Source organism: Nerophis lumbriciformis, linkage group LG02 (genome assembly GCF_033978685.3).
Source record: "Nerophis lumbriciformis linkage group LG02, RoL_Nlum_v2.1, whole genome shotgun sequence".
NCBI classification, from domain to species: domain Eukaryota; kingdom Metazoa; phylum Chordata; class Actinopteri; order Syngnathiformes; family Syngnathidae; genus Nerophis; species Nerophis lumbriciformis.
Genome location: NC_084549.2, coordinates 50,471,625 through 50,497,670, shown reverse-complemented (window position 1 = coordinate 50,497,670; position 26,046 = coordinate 50,471,625).

Sequence of the window (26,046 nt, the reverse complement as noted above, 5' to 3'; positions counted from 1 at the left end):
GTTTTACAGGAAAAAAAATAATTTGTAAGGTTTATAAAGACACAAGGTAGTTTTTTTACTCAATATGATGGTATAACCGTCATACTAAATATGACAGTTATATAAACATAACTCCAAAAACAAACATGAATTCTGTCTAAAAATACCTGTAATATTGTATCTATGTGAGTTTTACCAGAATCAGGTATTTTGGTAAGGTTTACAAATACAAAAATTTGGTTTTACTCACTATGACAGGATACTGTCACATTCAATCTGATAGTTATGTAAACATAACTCCTAAACCACACATAATGCCTGGAGAAATGTATCTTTGTGAGTTTTACTAGGAAACATTTTTTGTAAAGTTTGTAAAGACACACGTTAGTTTTTTTTACTCAATATGACAGTATAACTGTCATACTACATGCAAAAAATATATAAACATGACTCTAAAACCAAACTTGCAATCCGTCTAAAAATGTCTGTTATATTGAATCTATGTGAGTTTTACCAAAATGAGGTATTTTGGTAAGGTTGACAAATAAAAAAAATAGGTTTTACTGATAGTGACATTATAAGTGCCACACTCAATATGACAGTTATTTAAACATAACTCATAAGCGACACATGAAAATGGCTATTAATCCTGGAGAAATGTATTTTTGTTAGTTTTACTAGAGTAATGATCTTTTGTAAGGTTTGCAAAGACACAAGTTTTTTTACTCAATATGACGGTATAACTGTCAAACTAAATGAAAAAGTTACAGAAACATAACTCCAAAACCAAACTCAAAAATCAAACATGCAATCCGTTTAAAAATGCCTGTAATATTAAATATATGTGAGTTTTATCAGAATCAGGTATTTTGGTAAGGTTTACAAATACAAAAATTGGGTTTTACTCATAATAACAGTAAAACTGCCATAATCAAAATAACAGTTATTTAAACATAACTCCTAAACCAAACATGCTAAATGGATATTAATGCCTGGAGAAATGTATAAAAACATAACTTCAAAACCAAACATGCATTATGTCTAAAAATGCCTGTAGTATTGTATCTATGTGAGTTTTACCAGAATCAGGTATTTTGGTAAGGTTTACATATACACAAATTTGGTTTTACTCATAATGACAGTATAACTGCCACATTTAATATGACAGTTATGTAAACATAACTCCTATACCACACATGCAAAATGGTTAATAATGCCTGGAGAAATGTATCTTTGTGAGTTTTGCTGGAAAAAACAAATTTGTAAGGTTTATAAAGATACAAGTTAAATTTTTTACTCAATATGATGATATAACTGTCATACTAAATATGAAAGTTATATAAACATAACTCCAAAACCAATAAATCTATTTTCGTTTTACTAGAATCAGGTATTTTGGTAAGGTTTACAATAACAAAAATTAGGTTTTACTCATAATGACAGAATAACTGCCACATTCAATTTGACAGTTATGTAAACATAACTCCTAAACCACACATGCAAAATGGTTAATAATGCCTGGAGAAATGTACCTTTTTAAGTTTTATAGGAAAAAAAATTTTTTTTGTAAGGTTTGTAAAGACTGCGATTAGTTGGCGACTTGTCCAGGGTGTAGCCCGCCTTCCGCCCGATTGTAGCTGAGATAGGCTCCAGTGCCCCCCGTGACCCCAAAGGGAATAAGCGGTAGAAATGGATGGATGAATGGGTTTGTAAAGACACAAGTTATTTTTTTATTACTCAATATGACAGTATAACTGTCATACTAAATGTAAAAAAATTATAAACATAACTCCAAACCAAACATGCATTATGTCTAAAAATGCCTGTAATATTGTATTCATGTAAGTTTAACTAGAATCAGTTGTTTTTGTACGGTAAAAAATACAAAATATTGGTTTTACTCACTATGACAGTATACTGTCACATTCAATCTGACAATTATTTAAACATAACTCCTAAACCAAACATGATTTATGTCTAAAAATTCCTGTAATATTGTATCTATATGAGTATTACCAGAATAAGGTATTTTGGTAAGGTTTACAAATACAAAAAATAGGTTTTACTCATAATGACAATATAACTGCCACACTCAACATGACAGTTATTTAAACATAATTCCTAAACCAAACATGATAAATGGCTAATAATGCCTGGATAAATGTATCTTTGTGATTTTTATTAGAAACAAATATTTTGTAAGGTTTGTAAAGACAAAAGTTAGTTTTTTTTTATTTAATATGATGGTATAACTGTCATACTAAATATGAAAGTTATATAAACATAATTCCAAAACCAAACTTCTAAACCAAACTTGCAATATGTCTTAAACTGCCTGTAATATTTAATCTATGTGAGTTTTACCAGAATCAGGTATTTTGGTAAGGTTTACAAATACAAAACTTGGGTTTTATTCATAATGACAGTGAAATTGCAACATTTGATATGACAGTTATTTAAACATAACTCCTAAACCAAACATGATAAATGGCTAATAATGCCTGGAGAAATGTATCATTGTGAGTTTTACTGGAAACAAATAATTTGTAAGGTTTATAAAGACACAAGTTAGTTTTTTTTATTTATTATGTTGGTATAACTTTCATACTAAATATGAAAGTTATATAAACATAACTCCAAAACAAAAACATGCTTTATGTCTAAAAATTCCTGTAATATTTTTTATGTGAGTTTTACCAGAATCAGGTATTTTGGCAAGGTTTACAATTACAAAAATTATGTTTTACTCTTAATGACAGTATAACTGCCACATTGACTGCCACCAAACATGCATTGTGTCTAAAAATGCTTATAATTTTGTGTCCATGTGAGTTTTACTATAATCAGTTGTTTTTGTAAGGTTTACAAATACAAAATATTAGTTTTACTCATAATGACAGTATACTGTCACAATCAATCTGACAAAATGGCTAATAATGCCTTGAGGAATGTATCTTTGTGAGTTTTACTGGAAACAATATTTTGTAAGGTATGTAAAGACACAAGTTAGTTTTTTTTACACAATTTAACAGTTTCGCTGTCATACTATATATGAAAGTTATATAAACATAATTCCAAAACCAAATATGCAATCTGTCTAAAAATGCCTGTAATATTGAATATATGTGAGTTTTATCAGATTCAGGTATTTTGGTAAAGTTTACGAATACAAAAATTAGGTTTTACTCATAGTGACAGTATAACTGCCACACTAAATATGACAGTTAATTAAACATAACTCCTAAAACACAAATGCAAAATGACTAATAATGCCTAGAGAAATGTATATTTGTGAATTTTAATGGTAAACAATATTTTGTAAGGTTTGTAAAGATAAAAATTAGGTTTTTTTTACTTAAAATGATGGTATAACTGTCATACTAAATATGAAAGTTATATAAACATAACTCCAAAACCAAACATGCTTTATGTCTAAAAATTCCTGTAATATTGGGTTTTACCAGAATCAGGTATTTTGGTAAGGTTTACAAATACCAAAAATAGGTTTTACTCATAATGACACACAATACAATAACTGCCACACTCAATATGACAGTTATTTAAACATAACTCCTAAACCAAAGATGATAAATGGCTAATTATGCCTGGAGAAATGTATCTTTGTGAGTTTTGCTTGGGAAAAAAAAATGTAAGGTTTATAAAGACACAATTTTTTGTTTTTTTTTACTCAGTTTGATGGTATAACTGTCATACTAAATATGAAAGTTGTATAAACATAACTCCAAAATCAAACATGCATTATGTCTAAAAATGCCTTCAATATTGTATCTATGTGATTTTTACCAGAATCAGGTATTTTTGGCAAGGTTTACAAATACAAAAATTAGGTTTTACTCACTATGACAGTATACTGTCACATTCAATCTGACAGTTATTTAAACATACTGTAACTCCTAAACCACAAATACAAAATGGCTAATAATGCCTGGAGAAATGTATCTTTGTGAGTTTTCCTGGAAAAAAAAAACATTTTATAAGGTTTGTAAAGACACAAGTTAGTTTTTTTTTACTTAATATGACAGTATAACTGTCATACTAAATATGAAAGTTAAATAAACATAACTCCAAAACCAAACTTGCAATACGTCTAAAAATGCCTGTAATTTTGAATCTATGTGAGTTTTACCAGAATCAGGTATTTAGGTAAGGTTTACAAACATAACATAACTCCTAAACCAAACATGCTAAATGGCTAATAATGCCTGGAGAAATGTATCTTAGTGAATTTTACTAGAAAAAAATATTTTGTAAGGTTTGTAAAGACGAAAGTTATTTTTTTTTACTGAATATGATGGTATAACTGTCAAACTAAATGTAGAATTAATATAAACATAATTCCAAAAACAAACTCCTAAACCAAACTTGCAATCCGTCTTAAACTGCCTGTAATATTGAATCTATATGAGTTTTACCAGAATCAGGTATTTTGGTAAGGTTTACAAATACAAAACGTGGGTTTTACTCATAATGACAGTATAACTGCATTATTTGATATGACAGTTATTTAAACATAACTCCGAAACCAAAGATGATAAAAGGCTAATAATGCCTGGAAAAATGTATATAAACATAACTCCAAAACCAAACATGCATTATGTCTAAAAATGCCTGTAATATTGTATCTATGTGAGTTTTACCAGAATCATGTATTTTGGTAAGGTTTATAAATACAAAAATTAGGTTTTACTCATAATGACAGTATAACTGCCACCCTCAATATGACAGTTATGTAAACATAACTCCTAAACCACACATGCAAAATGGCTAATAATGCCTGGAGATATGTATCTTTGTGAGTTTTACAGGAAAAAAAATATTTTGTAAGGTTTGTAAAGACAAAAGTTAGTTTTTTTTTATTCAGTATGTTTGTATAACTGTCATAATAAATGTAAAAGTTATATAAACATAACTCCAATACCAAACATGCAATTCATCTAAAAATGCCTGTAATATTGAATCTATGTTAGTTTAACTAGAATCAGGTATTTTGTTAAGGTTTACATTTAAAATAATAGGTTTTACTCTCTATGACAGTATACTGTCACATTCAATCTGACTGTTTTTTAAACATACATTCTAAACCACAGATGCATAATGGCTAATATTAACTGGAGAAATGTATTTTTGTGAGTTTTACTGGAAAAAAAAAATATTTTGTAAGGTTTGTATAGACACAAGTTAGTTTTTTGTACTCAATATGATGGAAACATGCTTTATGTTTAAAAAATCCTGTAATATTTTATCTATGTGAGTTTTATCAGAATCAGTTATTTTGGTAATTTTACAAATACTGCCACACTCAATTTGACAATTATTTAAACATAACTCTAAACCAAACATGAATAATGGCTAATAATGCCTGGAGAAATGTATCTTTGTGAGTTTTACTGGAAAAAAATAATTTTTAAGGTTTAAAAAGACACAAGTTAGTTTTTTTTACTCAATATGACAGTATAACTGTAATACTAAATGTAAAAAATATATAAACATAACTCCAAAACCAAACATGCATTATGTTTAAAAATGCCTGTAATTTTGTATCCATGCGAGTTTTACTAAAATCAATTGTTGAAGTAAGGTTTGCAAATACAAAATATTGGTTTTACTCACCATGATAGTATACTGTCACATTCAATTTGACAGTTATTTAATCATAACTACCAAACCACACATGCAAAATGGCTATAATGCCAGGAAAAATGTATCTTTGTGAGATTACTGGAAAAAAATATTTTGTAAGGTTTGTAAAGAAACAATTTAGTTTTTTTTTTTACTTAATATGATGAGATGGCGACTTTTCCAGGGTGTACACCGCCTTCCGCCCGATTGTAGCTGAGATAGGCTCCAGCACCCCCTGCGACCCCGAAGGGAATAAGCGGTAGAAAATGGATGGATGGATGGACAGTATAACTGTCATACTAAATGTAAAAGTAGTATAAACATAACTCCAAAACCAAACATGCATTATGTCTAAAAATGCCTGTAATATTGTATCCATTTGAGTTTTACTAGAATCAGTTGTTTTTGTAAGTTTTGCAAATACAAAATATTGGTTTTTACTCACTATGACAGTATACTGTCACATTCAATCTGACTGTTATTTAAACAAAACTCTAAACCAAACATGGTTAATGGCTAATAATGCCTGGAGAAATGTATCTTTGTGAGTTTTACTGGAATTTTTTTTTTTTAAGGTTTATAAAGACACAAGTTAGTTTTTTTTACTCAATATGACAGTATAACTGTAATACTAAATGTAAAAAATATATAAACATAACTCTAAAACCAAACATGCATTATGTTTAAAAATGCCTGTAATTTTGTATCCATGCAAGTTTTACTAAAATCAATTGTTGTAGTAAGGTTTGCAATTACAAAATATTGGTTTTACTCACCATGATAGTATACTGTCACATTCAATTTGACAGTTATTTAAACATAACTACCAAACCACACATGCAAAATGGCTATAATGACTGGAGAAATGTATCTTTGTAAGATTACTGGAAAAAAATATTTTGTAAGGTTTGTAAAGAAACAATTTAGTTTTTTTTTTACTTAATATGATGAGATGGCGACTTTTCCAAGGTGTACCCCGCCTTCCGCCCAATTGTAGCTGAGATAGGCTCCAGCCCCCTCGCGACCCCGAAGGGAATAAGCGGTAGAAAATGGACGGATGGATGGACAGTATAACTGTCATACTAAATGTAAAAGTAGTATAAACATAACTCCAAAACCAAACATGCATTATGTCTAAAAATGCCTGTAATATTGTATCCATGTGAGTTTTACTAGAATCAGTTGTTTTTGTAAGTTTTGCAAATACAAAATATTGGTTTTACTCACTATGACAGTATACTGTCACATTCAATCTGTATGCTATTTAAACATAACTCCTAAACCACACATGCAAAATGACTAATAATGCCTGGAAAAATGTATCTCTGTGAATTGTACTGGAAAAAAATATTTTGTAAGGTTTGTAAAATTACAAGTTTGTTATTTTTTACTCAATTTGACAGTATAACTATCATACTAAATATGAACGTTGTATACACATAACTCTAAAACCAAACTTGCAATCCGTCTAAAATGCCTGTAATATTGAATCTATGTGAGTTTTACCAAAATCAGGTATTTTGGTAAGGTTTACAAATACAAAAATTATGTTTTACTCATAATGACCGTATAACTGCCACATTTAACATAAATGATAAATGATAAATGGGTTGTACTTGAATAGCGCTTTTCTACCTTCAAGGTACTCAAAGCGCTTTGACACTACTTCCACATTTATCCATTCACACACACATTCACACACTGATGGAGGGAGCTGCCATGCAAGGCGCTAACCAGCACCCATCAGGAGCAAGGGTGAAGTGCCTTGCTCAGGACACAACGGACATGACGAGGTTGGTACTAGGTGGGGATTGGACCAGGGACCCTCGGGTTGCGCACGGCAACTAGTCCACTGCGCCACGCCGTCCCATGACAGGTATTTAAACATAATTCCTAAACCAAACATGATAAATGGCTAATAATGCCTGGAGAAATGTATCTTTGTGAGTTTTACAGGAAAAAAATAATTTGTAAGGTTTATAAAGACACAAGGTAGTTTTTTTTACTCAATATGATGGTATAACCGTCATACTAAATATGACAGTTATATAAACATAACTCCAAAAACAAACATGAATTTTGTCTAAAAATACCTGTAATATTGTATCTATGTGAGTTTTACCAGAATCTGGTATTTTGGTAAGGTTTACAAATACAAAAATTTGGTTTTACTCACTATGACAGGATACTGTCACATTCAATCTGACAGTTATGTAAACATAACTCCTAAACCACACATGCAAAATGGCTAATAATGCCTGGAGAAATGTATCTTTGTGAGTTTTACTAGGAACATTGTTTTGTAAGGTTTGTAAAGACACAAGTTAGTTTTTTTTACTCAATATGACGGTATAACTGTCATACTACATGCAAAAAATATATAAACATGACTCCAAAACCAAACTTGCAATCCGTCTAAAAATGTCTGTTATATTGAATCTATGTGAGTTTTACCAAAATAAGGTATTTTGGTAAGGTTGACAAATAAAAAAAATAGGTTTTACTGATAGTGACATTATAAGTGCCACACTCAATATGACAGTTATTTAAACATAACTCATAAGCGACACATGAAAATGGCTATTAATCCTGGAGAAATGTATTTTTGTTAGTTTTACTAGAGTAATGATCTTTTGTAAGGTTTGCAATATGACGGTATAACTGTCAAACTAAGAAAAAGTTACAGAAACATAACTCCAAAACCAAACTCAAAAATCAAACATGCAATCCGTTTAAAAATGCCTGTAATATTAAATATATGTGCGTTTTATCAGAATCAGGTATTTTGGTAAGGTTTACAATACCAAAATTAGGTTTTACTCATAATGACAGTATAACTGCCACGCTCAATATGACAGTTATTTAAACATAACTCCTAAAACACACATGCAAAATGACTAATAATGCGTGGAAAAATGTATCTTTGTGATTTTTACTGGAAAAAAATATTTTGTAAGGTTTGTAAAGATACTGTTTTTTGTTTTTTTTTAACTCAATATGATGGTATAACCTCCTCTCTGAGCTGCCACCTTAACGTGGTAGAGGAGTTTGCGTGTCCCAATGATCCTAGGAGCTATGTTGTCCGGGGGCTTGATGCCCCCTGGTAGGGTCTCCCAAGACAAACTGGTCCTAGGTGAGGGATCAGACAAAGAGCAGCTCGAAGACCTCTATGAAGAAAACGACTAAGGAACCCAGATTTCCCTCGCCCGGACGCGGGTCACCGGGGCCCCCCTCTGGAGCCAGGCCCGGAGGTGGGGCACGATGGCGACCGCCTGGTGGCCGGGCCTGTCCCCATGGGGCCCGGCCGGGCACAGCCCGAAGAGGCAACGTGGGTCCCCCCTCCAATGGGCTCACCACCCATAGCAGGGGTCATAGAGGTCGGGTGCAGTTATACTGTCATATTGAGTAAAAAAAACTAACGTGTGTCTTTACAAACCTTACAAAATATGTGTCCTAGTAAAACTCACAAAGATACATTTCTCCAGGCATTATTAGCCATTTTGCATGTGTGGTTTAGGAGTTGTGTTTACATAAATGTCAGATTGAATGTGACAGTATACTGTCATAGTGAGTAAAACCTAATTTTTGTATTTGTAAACCTTACTAAAATACCTGATTCTGGTAAAACTCACATATTACAGGTATTTTTCATGTTTGTTTTTGGAGTTATGTTTATATAACTTTCATATTTAGTATGACGGTTATACCATCATATTGAGTAAAAAAAAATACCTTGTGTCTTTATAAACCTTACAAATTATTTTTTTCCTGTAAAACTCACAAAGATACATTTCTCCAGGCATTATTAGCCATTTATCATGTTTGGTTTAGGAATTATGTTTAAATACCTGTCATGTTAAACGTGGCAGTTATATTGTCATTATGAGTAAAACCTATTTTTTGTATTTGTAAACCTTACCAAATACCTGATTCTGGTAAAAATCACATAGATACAATATTACAGGAATTTTTAGACATAAAGCATGTTTGGTTTTGGAGTTATGTTTATATAACTTTCATATTTAGTATGACAGTTAAACAATCATATTGAGTAAAAAAAAATAATTTGTGTCTTTACAAACCTTACAAAATATTTTTTTTTCATTAAAATTCACAAAGATACATTTTTCCAGGCATTATTAGCCATTTTGCATTTGTTTTTTAGGAGTTTTGTTTAAAAAACTGTCATGTTGAGTGTGGCAGTTATACTGTCATGAGTAAAACCTAATTGTTGTATTTGTAAACCTTACCAAAATACCTGATTTTCGTAAAACTCACATAGATTCAATATTACAGGCATTTTTAGACGTATTGCAAGTTTGCCTATCTCAGCTACAATCGGGCAGAAGGCGGGTTACACCTTGGAAAAGTCGCCACCTCATCATAGTCATTTATGTTTAAATAACTGTCAAATTGAATGTGACAGTATACTATCATGGTGAGTAAAACCAATATTTTGTATTTGCAAACCTTACTACAACAATTGATTTTAGTAAAACACACAAGATACAAAATTACAGGCATTTTTAAACATTATGCATGTTTGGTTTTGGAGTTATGTTTATATATTTTTTACATTTAGTATTACAGTTATACTGTCATATTGAGTAAAAAAAACTAACTTGTGTCTTTATAAACCTTAAAAAAAAAAAATTCCAGTAAAACTCACAAAGATACATTTCTCCAGACATTATTAGCCATTAACCATGTTTGGTTTAGAGTTATGTTTAAATAACTGTCATATTGAGTGTGGCAGATATACTGTCATTATGAGTAAAACCTATTTTTTGTATTTGTAAAATTACCAAAATAACTGATTCTGATAAAACTCACATGGATAAAATATTACAGGATTTTTTTAGACATAAAGCTGTTTCCATCATATTGAGTAAAAAAAACTAACTTGTGTCTATACAAACCTTACAAAACATTTTTTTTCCAGTAAAACTCACAAAAATACATTTCTCCAGTTAATGTTAGCCATTTTGCATCTGTGGTTTAGAATTTGTGTTTAAATAACAGTCAGATTGAATGTGACAGTATACTGTCATAGTGAGTAAAACCTTATTTTTGTAAACCTTAAAAAAATACCTGATTCTAGTAAAACTCACATAGATTCAATATTACAGGCATTTTTAGACGGATTGCATGTTTGGTATTGGAGTTATGTTTATATAACTTTTACATTTATTATGACAGTTATACAAACATATTGAATAAAAAAACATATTTTGTGTCTCATCAAACCTTACAAATTATTTTTTTTCCTGTAAAACTCACAAAGATACATTTCTCCAGGCATTATTAGCCATTTTGCATGTGTGGTTTAGGAGTTATGTTAACATAACCGTCATATTGAGGGTGGCAGTTATACTGTCATTATGAGTAAAACCTAATTTTTGTATTCATAAACCTTACCAAAATTCCTGATTCTGGTAAAACTCACATAGATACAATATTACAGGCATTTTTAGACATAATGCATGTTTGGTTTTGGAGTTATGTTTATACACATTTTTCCAGGCATTATTAGCCATTTATCATGTTTGGATTAGGAGTTATGTTTAAATAACTGTCATATCAAATAATGCAGTTATACTGTCATTATGAGTAAAACCCAAGTTTTGTATTTGTAAACCTTACCAAAATACCTGATTCTAGTTAAAACTCATATAGATTCAATATTACAGGCAGTTTAAGATGGATTGCAAGTTTGGTTTAGGAGTTTGGTTTTGGAATGATGTTTATATTACTTTTATATTTAGTTTGACAGTTATACCATCATATTGAGTAAAAAAAACAAAAAACTTTTGTCTTTACAAACCTTACAAAATATTTGTTTTCTAGTAAAATTCACAAAGATACATTTCTCCAGGCATTATTAGCTATTTAGCATGTTTGGTTTAGGAGTTATGTTTAAATAACTGTTATTTTGAATATGGCAGTTATTTTGTCATTATGAGTAAAACCCAATTTTTGTATTTGTAAACCTTACCAAAATACCTGATTCTGGTAAAACTCACATAGATTCAATATTACAGGCAGTTTAAGACGGATTGCAAGTTTGGTTTAGGAGTTTGGTTTTGGAATTATGTTTATATAACTTTCATATTTAGTATGACAGTTATACCATCATATTGAGTAAAAAAAAACTAACTTTTTTCTTTACAAACCTTACAAAATATTGTTTTCTCGTAAAAATCACAAAGATACATTTCTCCAGGCATTATTAGCCATGTATCATGTTTGGTTTAGGAATTATCTTTAAATAACTGTCATGTGGAGTGTGGTAGTTATATTGTCATTATGAGTAAAACCTATTTTTTGTATTTGTAAACCTTACCAAAATACCTGATTCTGGTAAAACTCATATAGATACAATATTATAGGAATTTTTCGACATAAAACATGTTTGGTTTAGGAGTTATGTTTAAATAACTGTCAGATTGAATGTGACAGTATACTGTCATAGTGAGTAAAACCAATATTTTGTATTTGTAAACCTTAAAAAAACAACTGATTCTAGTTAAACTCACATGAATACAATATTACAGGCATTTTTAGACATAATGCATGTTTGGTTTTGGAGTTATGTTTATAATTTTTTTACATTTAGTATGACAGTTATACTGTCATATTGATTAAAAAAAGAAATAACTTGTGTCTTTACAAACCCATCCATCCATCCATTAAATTATTCCCTTTGGGGTCGCGGGAGGCGCTGGAGCTTATCTCAGCTACGATCGGGCGGAAGGCGGCGTACATCCTGGACAGGTCGCCACCTCATCGCAGTCTTTACAAACCTTACAAAAAAAAATGTTTTCCTGTAAAACTTAAAAAGATACATTTCTCCAGGCATTATTAACCATTTTGCATGTGTGGTTTAGGAGTTTTGTTTACATAACTGTCATATTGAATGTGGCATTTATACTGTCATTATGAGTAAAACCTAATTTTTGTTTTTGTAAACCTTACCAAAATACCTGATTCTAGTAAAACGAACATAGATTCATTGGTTTTGGAGTTATGTTTATATAACTTTAATATTTAGTATGACAGTTATATCATCATATTGAGTAAAAAATTGAACTTGTGTCTTTATAAACCTTACAATTTCGTTTTTTCCAGTAAAACTCACAAAGATACATTTCTCCAGGCATTATTAACCATTTTGCATGTGTGGTATAGGAGTTAAGTTTACATAACTGTCATATTAAATGTGGCAGTTATACTGTCATTATGAGTAAAACCAAATGTGTGTATATGTAAACCTTACCAAATTACCTGATTCTGGTAAAACTCACATAGATACAATACTAAAGGCATTTTTAGACATAATGCATGTTTGGTTTTGGAGTTATGTTTGTATACATTTCTCCAGGTATTAATAGACATTTAGCATGTTTGGTTCAGGAGTTATGTTTAAATAACTGTTATTTTGAATATGGCAGTTATACTGTTTTGGAATTATGTTTATATTACTTTTATATTTAGTTTGACCGTTATACTATCATATTGAGTAAAAAAAAATACGTTTTGTCTTTACAAACCTTACAAAATATGTTTTTCTAGTAAAACTCACAAAGATACATTTCTCCAGGCATTATTAGCCAAGCATGTTTGGTTTAGGAGTTATGTTTAAATAATTTATATTTTGAATATGGCAGTTATACTGTCATTATGAGTAAAACCCAATTTTTGTATTTGTAACCTTACAAAAAATACCTGATTCTGGTAAAACTCACATAGATTTAATATTACAGTTATTTTTAGACGTATTGCAAGTTTGGTTTTGGAGTTATGTTTATTTAACTTTAATATTTAGTGTGACAGTTATACTGTCATATTAAGTAAAAAAAAAACTAACTTGTTTCTTTACAAACCTTATGAAAAAAAAAAATTCCAGGAAAACTCACAAAGATACATTTTTCCAGGCATTATTAGCCATTTTTTAATTGTGGTTTAGGAGTTACAGTATGTTTAAATAACTGTCAGATTGAATGTGACAGTATACTGTCATAATGAGTAAAACCTAATTTTTGTATTTGTAACCTTACCAAAAATACCTGATTCTGGTGAAAATCACATAGTTACAATATTGCAGGCATTTTTAGACATAATGCATGTTTGGTTTTGGAGTTATGTTTATACAACTTTTATATTTAGTATGACAGTTATACCATCCATCCATCCATCCATCCATCTTCTTCCGCTTATCCGAGGTCGGGTCGCGGGGGCAGCAGCTTAAGCAAGGAAGCCCAGACTTCCCTCTCCCCAGCCACTTCGTCCAGCTCCTCCCGGGGGATCCCGAGGCGTTCCCAGGCCAGCCGGGAGAGATAGTCTTCCCAGCGTGTCCTGGGTCTTCCCCGTGGCCTCCTACCGGTCGGACGTGCCCGAAACACCTTCCTAGGGAGGCGTTCGGGTGGCATCCTGACCAGATGCCCGAACCACCTCATCTGGCTCCTCTCGATGTGGAGGAAGAGCGGCTTTACTTTGAGCTCCCCCCGAATGACAGAGCTTCTCACCCTATCTCTAAGGGAGAGCCCCGCCACTCGGCGGAGGAAACTCATTTCGGCCGCTTGTACCCGTGATCTTGTCCTTTCGGTCATGACCCAAAGCTCATGACCATAGGTGAGGATGGGAACGTAGATCCACCGGTAAATCGAGAGCTTTGCCTTCCGGCTCAGCTCCTTCTTCACCACAACGGATCGATACAGCGTCCGCTGAAGACGCCGCACCGATCCGCCTGTCGATCTCACGATCCACTCTTCCCCCACTCGTGAACAAGACTCCGAGGTACTTGAACTCCTCCACTTGGGGCAAGATCTCCTCCCCAACCCGGAGATGGCACTCCACCCTTTTCCGGTAGAGAACCATGGACTCGGACTTGGAGGTGCTGATTCCCATCCCAGTCGCTTCACACTCGGCTGCGAACCGATCCAGTGAGAGCTGAAGATCTTCGCCGGAGGAAGCCATCAGGACCACATCATCTGCAAATAGCAGTGACCTAATCCTGCAGCCACCAAACCAGATCCCCTCAGCGCCCTGACTGCGCCTAGAATTCTGTCCATAAAGGTTATGAACAGAATCGGTGACAAAGGGCAGCCTTGGCAGAGTCCAACCCTCACTGGAAACGTGTCCGACTTACTGCCGGCAATGCGGACCAAGCTCTTACACTGATTATACAGGGAGCGAACTGCCACAATAAGACAGTCCGTTACCCCATACTCTCTGAGCACTCCCCACAGGACAGGTCGAATGCCTTCTCCAAGTCCACAAAGCACATGTAGACTGGTTGGGCAAACTCCCATGCACCCTCAAGGACCCTGCCGAGAGTATAGAGCTGGTCCACAGTTCCACGACCAGGACGAAAACCACACTGTTCCTCCTGAATCCGAGGTTCGACTATCCGGCGTAGCCTCTTCTCCAGTACACCTGAATAGACCTTACCGGGAAGGCTGAGGAGTGTGATCCCACGATAGTTGGAACACACCCTCCGGATCCCTTCTTAAAGAGAGGAACCACCACCCCGGTCTGCCAATCCAGAGGTACCGCCCCCGAAGTCCACGCGATGTTGCAGAGTCTTGTCAACCAAGACAGCCCAACAACATCCAGAGCCTTAAGGAACTCCGGGCGGATCTCATCCACCCACGGGGCCTTGCCACCAAGGAGCTTTTTAACTACCTCGGCAACCTCAGCCCCAGAAATAGGAGAGCCCACCACAGATTCCCCAGGCCCTGCTTCCTCATAGGAAGACGTGCTGGTAGGATTGAGGAGGTCTTCGAAGTATTCCCTCCACCGATCCACAACATCCGCAGTCGAGGTCAGTAGAGCACCATCCCCACCATACACGGTGTTGACACTGCACTGCTTCCCCTTCCTGAGGCGGCGGATGGTGGTCCAGAATTGCTTCGAAGCCGTCCGGAAGTCTTTTTCCATGGCCTCCTCGAACTCCTCCCATGTCCGAGTTTTTGCCTCCGCGACCGCTGAAGCCTGTCGGTACCTGTCTGCTGCCTCAGGAGTCCCATGAGCCAAAAAAACCCGATAGGACTCCTTCTTCAGCCTGACGACATCCCTCACCGCCGGCGTCCACCAACGGGTTCTAGGATTACCGCCACGACAGGCACCAACTACCTTGCGGCCACAGCTCCAATCGGCCGCCTCGACAATAGAGGTACGGAACATTGTCCACTCGGACTCAATGTCCAGCACCTCCCTCGTGACATGTTCAAAGTTCTTCCGGAGGTGGGAATTGAAACTCTCTCTGACAGGAGACTCTGCCAGGCGTTCCCAGCAAACCCTCACAATGCGTTTGGGCCTGCCAGGTCTGTCCGGCATCCTCCCCCACCATCGCAGCCAACTCACCACCAGGTGGTGATCGGTAGAAAGCTCCGCCCCTCTCTTCACCCGAGTGTCCAAAACATGAGACCGCAAATCCGATGACACAACTACAAAGTCGATCATGGAACTGCGGCCTAGGGTGTCCTGGTGCCAAGTGCACATATGGACACCCTTATGTTTGAACATGGTGTTTGTTATCGACAATCTGTGACGAGCACAAAAGTCCAATAACAGAACACCACTCGGGTTCAGATCCGGGCGGCCATTCTTCCCGATCACGCCTCTCCAGGTTTCACTGTCGCTACCAACATAAGCGTTGAAGTCCCCCAGTAGAACGAGGGAATCACCCGGGGGAGCACTCTCCAGTACTCCCTCGAGTGAGTCCAAAAAGGGTGGGTACTCTGAGCTGCCGTTTGGCGCATAAACGCAAACAACAGTCAGGACCCGTCCCCCCACCCGAAGGCGGAGGGAAGCTACCCTCTCGTCCACCGGGTTGAACTCCAACGTGCAGGCTTTGAGCCGAGGGGCAACAAGAATTGCCACCCCAGCCCGTCGCCTCTCACTGCCGGCAACGCCAGAGTGGAAGAGAGTCCAGCCCCTCTCAAGAGAAGTGGTTCCAGAGCCCTTGCTGTGCGTCGAAGTGAGTCCGACTATATCTAGCCGGAACTTCTCCACCTCACGCACTAGCTCAGGCTCCTTCCCCCCCAGCGAAGTGACGTTCCACGTCCCAAGAGCCAGCTTATGTAGCCGAGGATCGGACCGCCAAGCGCCCTGCCCTCGGCTGCCGCCCAGCTCACACTGCACCCGACCTCTATGGCCCCTGCTATGGGTGGTGAGCCCATTGGAGGGGGGACCCACGTTGCCTCTTCGGGCTGTGCCCGGCCGGGCCCCATGGGGACAGGCCCGGCCACCAGGCGCTCGCCATCGTGCCCCACTTCCGGGCCTGGCTCCAGAGGGGGGCCCCGGTGACCCGCGTCCGGGCGAGGGAAATCTGGGTCCTTTGTTTGTGTTCTTCATCGAGGTCTTCGAGTCTGATCCCTCACCTAGGACCAGTTTGCCTTGGGAGACCCTACCAGGGGGCATAGAAACCCCCGGACAACATAGCTCATAGGATCATTGGGACACGCAAACTCCTCTACCACGGTAAGGTGGCAGCTCAGAGAGTTATACCATCATATTGAGTAAAAAAAAAAATAACTTGTGTCTTTATAAACCTTACAAAAAAAATGTTTCCCAGTAAAACTCACAAAGATACATTTCTCCAGGCATAATTAGCCATTTATCATGTTTGTTTTGGAGTTATGTTTATATAACTTTCATATTTAGTATGGAAGTTATACCATCATATTGAGTAAAAAACTAAAAATAATTTGTATCTTTACAAACCTTACAAAATATTGTTTTCCAGTAAAATTCATAAATATACCATTCTCTACGCATTATTAGTCATTTTGCATTTGTGTTTTAGGAATTATGTTTAATTAACTGTCATATTGAGTGTTTCAGTTATACTGTCACTTTGCGTAAAACCTAATTTTTGTTTTTGTAAACCTTACCAAAATACCAGATTCTGATAAAACTCACATGTATTCAATATTACAGGCATTTTTAGACGGATTGCATATTTGGTTTTGGAGTTATGTTTATATAACTTTCATATACAGTATGACAGCTATACTGTTAAATTGTGTAAAAAAAACCCAACTAAATCGTGTCTTTACAAACCTTACAAAATATTTTTTCCAGTAAAATTCACAAAGATACATTCCTCAAGGCATTATTAGCCATTTTGTCAGATTTAATGTGACAGTATACTGTCATTATGAGTAAAACTAATATTTTGTATTTGTAAACCTTACAAAAACAACTGATTCTAACTCACATGGATACAAAATTATAGGCATTTTTAGACATCATAAATGTTTGGTGGAAGTCAATGTGGCAGTTATACTGTCATTATGAGTAAAACCTAATTTTTGTATTTTTCAACGTTACCAAAATACCTGATTCTGGTAAAACTCACATAGATACAATACTAAAGGCATTTTTAGACATAATACATGTTTGGTTTTGGAGTTATGTTTGTATACATTTCTCCAGGCATTAATAGCCATTTAGCATGTTTGGTTCAGGAGTTATGTTTAAATAACTGTTATTTAGAATATGGCAGTTATACTGTCATTATGAGTAAAAGCTAAATTTTGTATTTATAAACCTTACCAAAATACCTGATTCTGGTAAAACTCACATAGATACAATATTACAGGCATTTTAAGACATAATGCATGTTTAGTTTTGGAGTTATGTTTATATATTTTTCATATTTGGTATGACAGTTACACTGTCATATTGAATTAAAAAAACTAACTTGCCTCTTTGTAAAACTTACAAAAGATAATTTTTCTAGTAAAACTAACAAAGATACATGTTTTTGGGGATTATTAGACATGTTGCATGTTTGGTGTAGGAATTATGATGAAAAACATTTTTATTGCTTATTTCGCATTATCTCAGGATTTTAAGAACATTACTGTCATAATGGGTAAAAAACTACTTTTTGTGTTTGCAAGCCTTAAAATAGCTTATGTTTCGAGTAAAACTCACAAGGATGCATTGTTTTAGGCTTTATTAGCCTATTTGCACCTTTGGTTAGGAAGTTATGTTTAAATAACTGTCAAATTGAATGTAGCAGTTATCTGTCATTATGAGTGAACACTTAATTTATGTAATTGTACACCTTACCAAATGAACTGATTCTTGTAAAACTCACATAGATACAATGTTTTAGGCATTTTTAGACATAATGCATGTTTAGTTTTGGAGTTATGTTTATATAACTTTCATATTTGGTATGACAGTTATACTGTCATATTGAATTAACAAAACTAACTTGCCTCTTTGCAAAACTTACAAAAGATAGTTTTTCTAGTAAAACTAACAAAGATAAATATATTCACGCATTATTAGACATGTTGCATGTTTAGTGTATTAATTTTGTTGAAAAACATTTTTATTGCTTATTTCGCATTATCTCAGGATTTTAAGAACATTACTGTCATAATGAGTAAAAAACCTAGTTTTTATGTTTGCAAGCCTTAAAATAGCATATGTTTCGAGTAAAACTCACATGGATGCATTGTTTTAGGCTTTAGTAGCCTATTTTGCATTTGTGGTTAGGAAGTTATGTTTAAATAACTGTCAAATTGAATGTAGCAGTTATCTGTCTTTATGAGTAAACCCCTAATTTATGTAATTGTACACTTTACCAAATTAACTGATTCTTGTAAAACTCACATAGATGCAATATTTTAGGCATTTTTAGATATAATGTATGTTTAGTTTTGGAGTTATGTTTATATAACTTTCATATTTGGTATGACAGTTATACTGTCATATTGAATTAAAAAAAACTAACTTGCCTCTTTGTAAAACTTACAAAATATAATTTTTCTAGTAAAACTAACAAAGATATATGTTTTTGGGCATTTTTAGACATGTTGCATGTTTGGTGTAGGAATTATGTTGAAAAACAATTTTATTGCTTATTTCGCATTATCTCAGGATTTTAAGAACATAACTGTCATAATGAGTATAAAACTACTTTTTGTGTTTGCAGGCCTTAAAACAGTATATGTTTCGAGTAAAACTCACACGGATGCATTGTTTTAGGCTTTATTAGCCTATTTTGCACGTGTGGTTAGGAAGTTTTGTTTAAATAACTGTCAAATTGAATGTAGCAGTTATCTGTCATTATGAGTAAACCCCTAATTTATGTAATTGTACACCTTACCAAATTAACTGATTCTTGTAAAACTCACATAGATACAATATTTTAGGCATTTTTAGACATAATGCATGTTTAGTTTTGGAGTTATGTTTATGTAACTTTCATATTTGGTATGACAGTTACACTGTCATATTGAATTAAAAAAACTATTTTGCCTTTTTGAAAAACTTACAAAAGCTAATTTTTCTAGTAAAACTAACAAAGATACATGTCTTTAGGCATTATTAGACATGTTGCATGTTTGGTGTAGGAATTATGTTGAAAAACATTTTTATTGCTTATTTCGCATTATCTCAGGATTTTAGGAACATAACTGTCATAATGAGTAAAAAACTACTTTTTGTGTTTGCAGGCCTTAAAATAGCATATGTTTCGATTAAAACTCACAAGGATGCAATGTTTAAGGCTTTATTAACCTATTTGCATGTGTGATTAGGAAGTTATGTTTAAATAACAGTCAAATTGAATAAAGCAGTTATATTGTCATTATGAAAAAAAAAACAATTTTTGTATTTGTAAACCTTACCAAATTACCTGATTCTGGTGAAACTCACATAGATACAATATTACAGGCATTTTTAGACATAATGCATGTTCAGTTTTGGAGTTATGTTTATATAACTTTCAAATTTGGTATGACAGTTATACTCTCATATTGAATTAAAAAAACTGACTTGCCTCTTTGCAAAACTTACAAAAGATAATTTTTCTAGTGAAACTAACAAAGATACATGTATCCAGGCATTATTAGACATGTTGCATGTTTAGTATAGGAATTATGTTGAAAAACATTTTTATTGCTTATTTCGCATTATCTCAGGATTTTAAGAACATAACTGTCATAATGAGAAAAAAAACTACTTTTTGTGTTTGCAGGCCTTAAAATAGCATATGTTTCGAGTAAAACTCACAAGGATGCATTGTTTTAGGTTTTATTAGCCTATTTTGCATGTGTGGTTGGGAAGTTTTGTTTAAATAACTGTCAAATTGAATGTAGCAGATATCTTTCATTATGAGTAAACCCCTAATTTATGTAATTGTACACCTTACTTAATTAAATGATTCTTGTAAAACTCACATAGATACAATATTTTAAGCATTTTTAGACATAATGCATGTTTAGTTTTGGAGTTATGTTTATATATTTTTCATATTTGGTATGACAGTTACACTGTCATATTGAATTAAAAAAACTAACTTGCCTTTTTGTAAAACTTACAAAAGATAATTTTTCTAGTAAAACTAACAAAGATACATGTTTTTGGGGATTATTAGACATGTTGCATGTTTGGTGTAGGAATTATGATGAAAAACATTTTTATTGCTTATTTCGCATTATCTCAGGATTTTAAGAACATAACTGTCATAATGAGTAAAAAACTACTTTTTGTGTTTGCAGGCCTTAAAATAGCATATGTTTCGAGTACAACTCACAAGGATGCATTGTTGTAGGCTTTATTAGCCTATTTTGCACGTGTGGTTAGAAAGTTATGTTTAAATAACTGTCAAATTGAATGAAGCAGTTATCTTTAATTATGAGTAAACACCTAATTTATGTAATTGTACACCTTACCAAATTAACTGATTCTTGTAAAACTCACATAGATACAATATTTTAGGCATTTTTAGACATAATGCATGTTCAATTTTGGAGTTATGTTTATATAACTTTCAAATGTGGTATGACAGTTATACTGTCATATTGAATTAACAAAACTAACTTGCCTCTTTGCAAAACTTACAAAAGTTAGTTTTTCTAGTAAAACTAACAAAGATAAATATATTCACGCATTATTAGACATGTTGCATGTTTAGTGTATTAATTATGTTGAAAAACATTTTTATTGCTTATTTCGCATTATCTCAGGATTTTAAGAACATAACTGTCATAATGAGTAAAAAACTACTTTTTGTGATTGCAAGCCTTAAAATAGCATATGTTTCGATTAAAACTCACAAGGATGCATTGTTTTAGGCTTTATTAGCCTATTTGCACCTGTGGTTAGGAAGTTATGTTTAAATAACTGTCAAATTGAATGTAGCAGTTATCTGTCATTATGAGTAAACACCTAATTTATGTGATTGTACACCTTACCAAATTAACTGATTCTTGTAAAACTCACATAGATACAATATTTTAGGCATTTTTAGACATAATGCATGTTTAGTTTTGGAGTTATGTTTATATAACTTTCATATTTGGTATGACAGTTATACTGTCATATTGAATTAACAAAACTAACTTGCCTCTTTGCAAAACTTACAAAAGATAGTTTTTCTAGTAAAACTAACAAAGATAAGTATATTCACGCATTATTAGACATGTTGCATGTTTAGTGTAGGAATTATGTTGAAAAACATTTGTATTGCTTATTTCGCATTTTCTCAGGATATTAAGAACATTACTGTCATGATGAGTAAAAAACTACTTTTTGTGTTTGCAAGCCTTAAAATAGCAAATGTTTCGATTAAAACTCACAAGGATGCAATGTTTAAGGCTTTATTAACCTATTTGCAGGTGTGATTAGGAAGTTATGTTTAAATAACAGTCAAATTGAATAAAGCAGTTATATTGTCATTATGAAAAAAAACTATTTTTGTATTTGTAAACCTTACCAAATTACCTGATTCTGGTGAAACTCACATAGATACAATATTACAGGCATTTTTAGACATAATGCATGTTCAGTTTTGGAGTTATGTTTATATAACTTTCAAATTTGGTATGACAGTTATACTGTCATATTGAATTAAAAAAACTGACTTGCCTCTTTGCAAAACTTACAAAAGATAATTTTTCTAGTGAAACTAACAAAGATACATGTCTTCAGGCATTTTTAGACATGTTGCATGTTTGGTGTAGGAATTATGATGAAAAACGTTTTTTATTGCTTATTTCGCATTATCTCAGGATTTTAAGAACATAACTGTCATGATGAGTAAAAAACTACTTCTTTCTTTTGCAGGCCTTAAAATAGCATATCTTTCGAGTACAACTCACAAGGATGCATTGTTTTAGGCTTTATTAGCCTATTTTGCATGTGTGGTTAGGACGTTTTGTTTAAATAACTGTCAAATTGAATGTAGCAGTTATCTGTCATTATGATTAAACCCATAATTTATGTAATTGAATCAGTTAATTTGGTAAGGACCAAATTAACTGATTCTTGTAAAACTCACATAGATACAAAAATTTAGGCTTTTTTAGACATAATGCATGTTCAATATTGGAGTTATGTTTATATAACTTTCATATTTGGTATGAGAGTTATACTGTCATATTGAATTAACAAAACTAACTTGCCTCTTTGCAAACTTACAAAAGATAATTTTTCTAGTAAAACTAACAAAGATACATGTCTTCAGGCATTATTAGACATGTTGCATGTTTGGTGTAGGAATTATGTTGCAAAACATTTTTATTGCTTATTTCGCATTATCTCTGGATATTAAGAGCATTACTGTCATGATGAGTAAAAAACTACTTTTTGTGTTTGCAAGCCTTAAATAGCAAATGTTTCGATCAAAACTCACAAGGATGCAATGTTTAAGGCTTTATTAACCTTTGTGCATGTGTGATTAGGAAGTTGTTTAAATAACAGTCAAATTGAATAAAGCAGTTATATTGTCATTATGAAAAAAAACAATTTTTTTATTTGTAAACCTTACCAAATTACCTGATTCTGGTGAAACTCACATATATACAATATTAAAGACATTTTTACATGTTCAGTTTTGGAGTTATGTTTATATAACTTAAACATTTAGTATGACAGTTATACTGTCATATTGAATTAAAAAAACTAACTTGCCTCTTTGCAAAACTTACAAAAGATAATTTTTCTAGTAAAACTAACAAAGATACATGTCTTCAGGCATTATTAGACATGTTGCATGTTTGGTGTAGGAATTATGTTGAAAAACATTTTTATTGCTTATTTCGCATTATCTCAGGATTTTAAGAACATAACTGTCATGATGAGTAAAATACTACTTTTTGTGTTTGCAGGCCTTAAAATAGCATATCTTTCGAGTACAACCCACAAGGATGCATTGTTTTAGGCTTTATTAGCCTATTTTGCATGTGTGGTTAGGAAGTTTTGTTTAAATAACTGTCAAATTGAATGTATCAGTTATCTGTCATTATGAGTAAACCCCTAATTTATGTAATTGTACACCTTACCAAATTAACTGATTCTTGTAAAACTCACATAGATACAATATTTTTGGCATTTTTAGACATAATGCATGTTTAATATTGGAGTTATGTTTATATAACTTTCATATTTGGTATGACAGTTATACTGTCATATTGAATTAACAAAACTAACTTGCCTCTTTGCCAAAATTACAAAAGATAATTTTTCTATTAAAACTAACAAAGATAAATATCTTCAGGCATTATTAGACATGTTGCATGTTTGGTGTAGGAATTATGTTGAAAAACATTTGTATTGCTTATTTCGCATTATATAAGGATATTAAGAACATTACTGTCATAATGAATAAAAAAACTACTTTTTGTGTTTGCAAGCCTTAAAATAGCAAATGTTTCGAGTAAAACTCACAAGAATGCATTGTTTTAGGCTTTTTTAACCAGATTGCATGTGTGATTAGGGAGTTATGTTTAAATAACAGTCAAATTGAATGTATCAGTTATACTGTCATGAAAAAAAAGTTATGTTCATATAACTTTTACATTTAGTATGACAGTTATACTGTTGTATTGAATTAAAAAAAACTAACGTGCGTCATTGCAAAACTTACAAAAGATACATTTTCTAGTGAAACTGAATTATAATAACTGCTACATTCAATTTGACAGTTATTTACACATAACTTCCTAACCACACATGCAAAATAGGCTAATAAAGCCTAAAACAATGCATCCATGTAAGTTTTACCAGAATCAGGTATTTTGGTAAGGTTTACAAATACAAAAAATAGGTTTTACTCATAATGACAATATACTGCCACACTCAACATGACAGTTATTTAAACATAATTCCTAAACCAAACATGATACATGGCTAATAATGCCTGGAGAAATGCATCTTTGTGATTTTTACTAGAAAAAAATATTTTGTAAGGTTTGTAAAGACAAAAGTTAGTTTTTTTTACTCAATAACTGTCATACTAAATATGAAAGTTATATAAACATAATTCCAAAACCAAACTCCTAAACCAAACTTGCAGTCTGACTTAAACTGCCTGTAATATTGAATCTATGTGATTTTTGCCGGAATCAGGTATTTTGGTAAGGTTTACAAATACAAAACTTGGGTTTTACTCATAATGACAGTATAACTGCAACATTTGATATGACAGTTATTTAAACATGACTCTTAAACCAAACATGATAAATGACTAATAATGCCTGGAGAAATGTATCTTTGTGAGTTTTACTGGAAAAAAATAATGTGTAAGGTTTATAAAGACACAAGTTATTTTTTTTAATTTAATATGATGGTATAACTGTCATACTAAATATGAAAGATATATAAACATAACTCCAAAATCAAAATGCATGTTGTCTAAAAAATGCCTGTAATATTGTATCTATGTGAGTTTTACCAGAATCAGGTATTTTGGTAAGGTTGACAAATACAAAAAATAGGTTTTACTCATAATGACAGTATACTGCCACACTCAATATGACAATTATTTAAACATAACTCCTAAAACACAAATGCAAAATGACTAATAATGCCTAGAGAAAGGTATATTTGTAAATTTTACTGGAAAACAATATTTTGTAAGGTTTGTAAAGAAACAAATTAGTTTGTTTTTTTACTCAATATGATGGTATAACTTTCATACTAAATATGAAAGTTATATAAACATAACTCCAAAACCAAACATGCTTTATGTCTAAAAATTCCTGTAATAATGTATCAATGTGGGTTTTACCAGAATCAGGTATTTTGGTAAGGTTTACAAAATCTAGGTTTTACTCACTATGACAGTATACTGTCACATTCAATCTGACAGTTATTTAAACATACTGTAACTCCTAAACCACAAATGCAAAATGGCTTATAATGCCTGGAGTAATGTATCTTTGTGAGTTTTCCTGGAAAAAAAATAAAATTGTAAGTTTTGTAAAGACACAAGTTAGTTTGTTTGCTTAATATGACAGTATAACTGGCATACTAAATATAAAAGTTAGATAAACATAACTCCAAAACAGAACTTGCAATACGTCTAAAAATTCCTGTAATATTGAATCTATTTGAGTTTTACCAGATTCAGTTATTTTGGTAAGGTTTACAAATACAAAAATTGGGTTTTACTCGTAA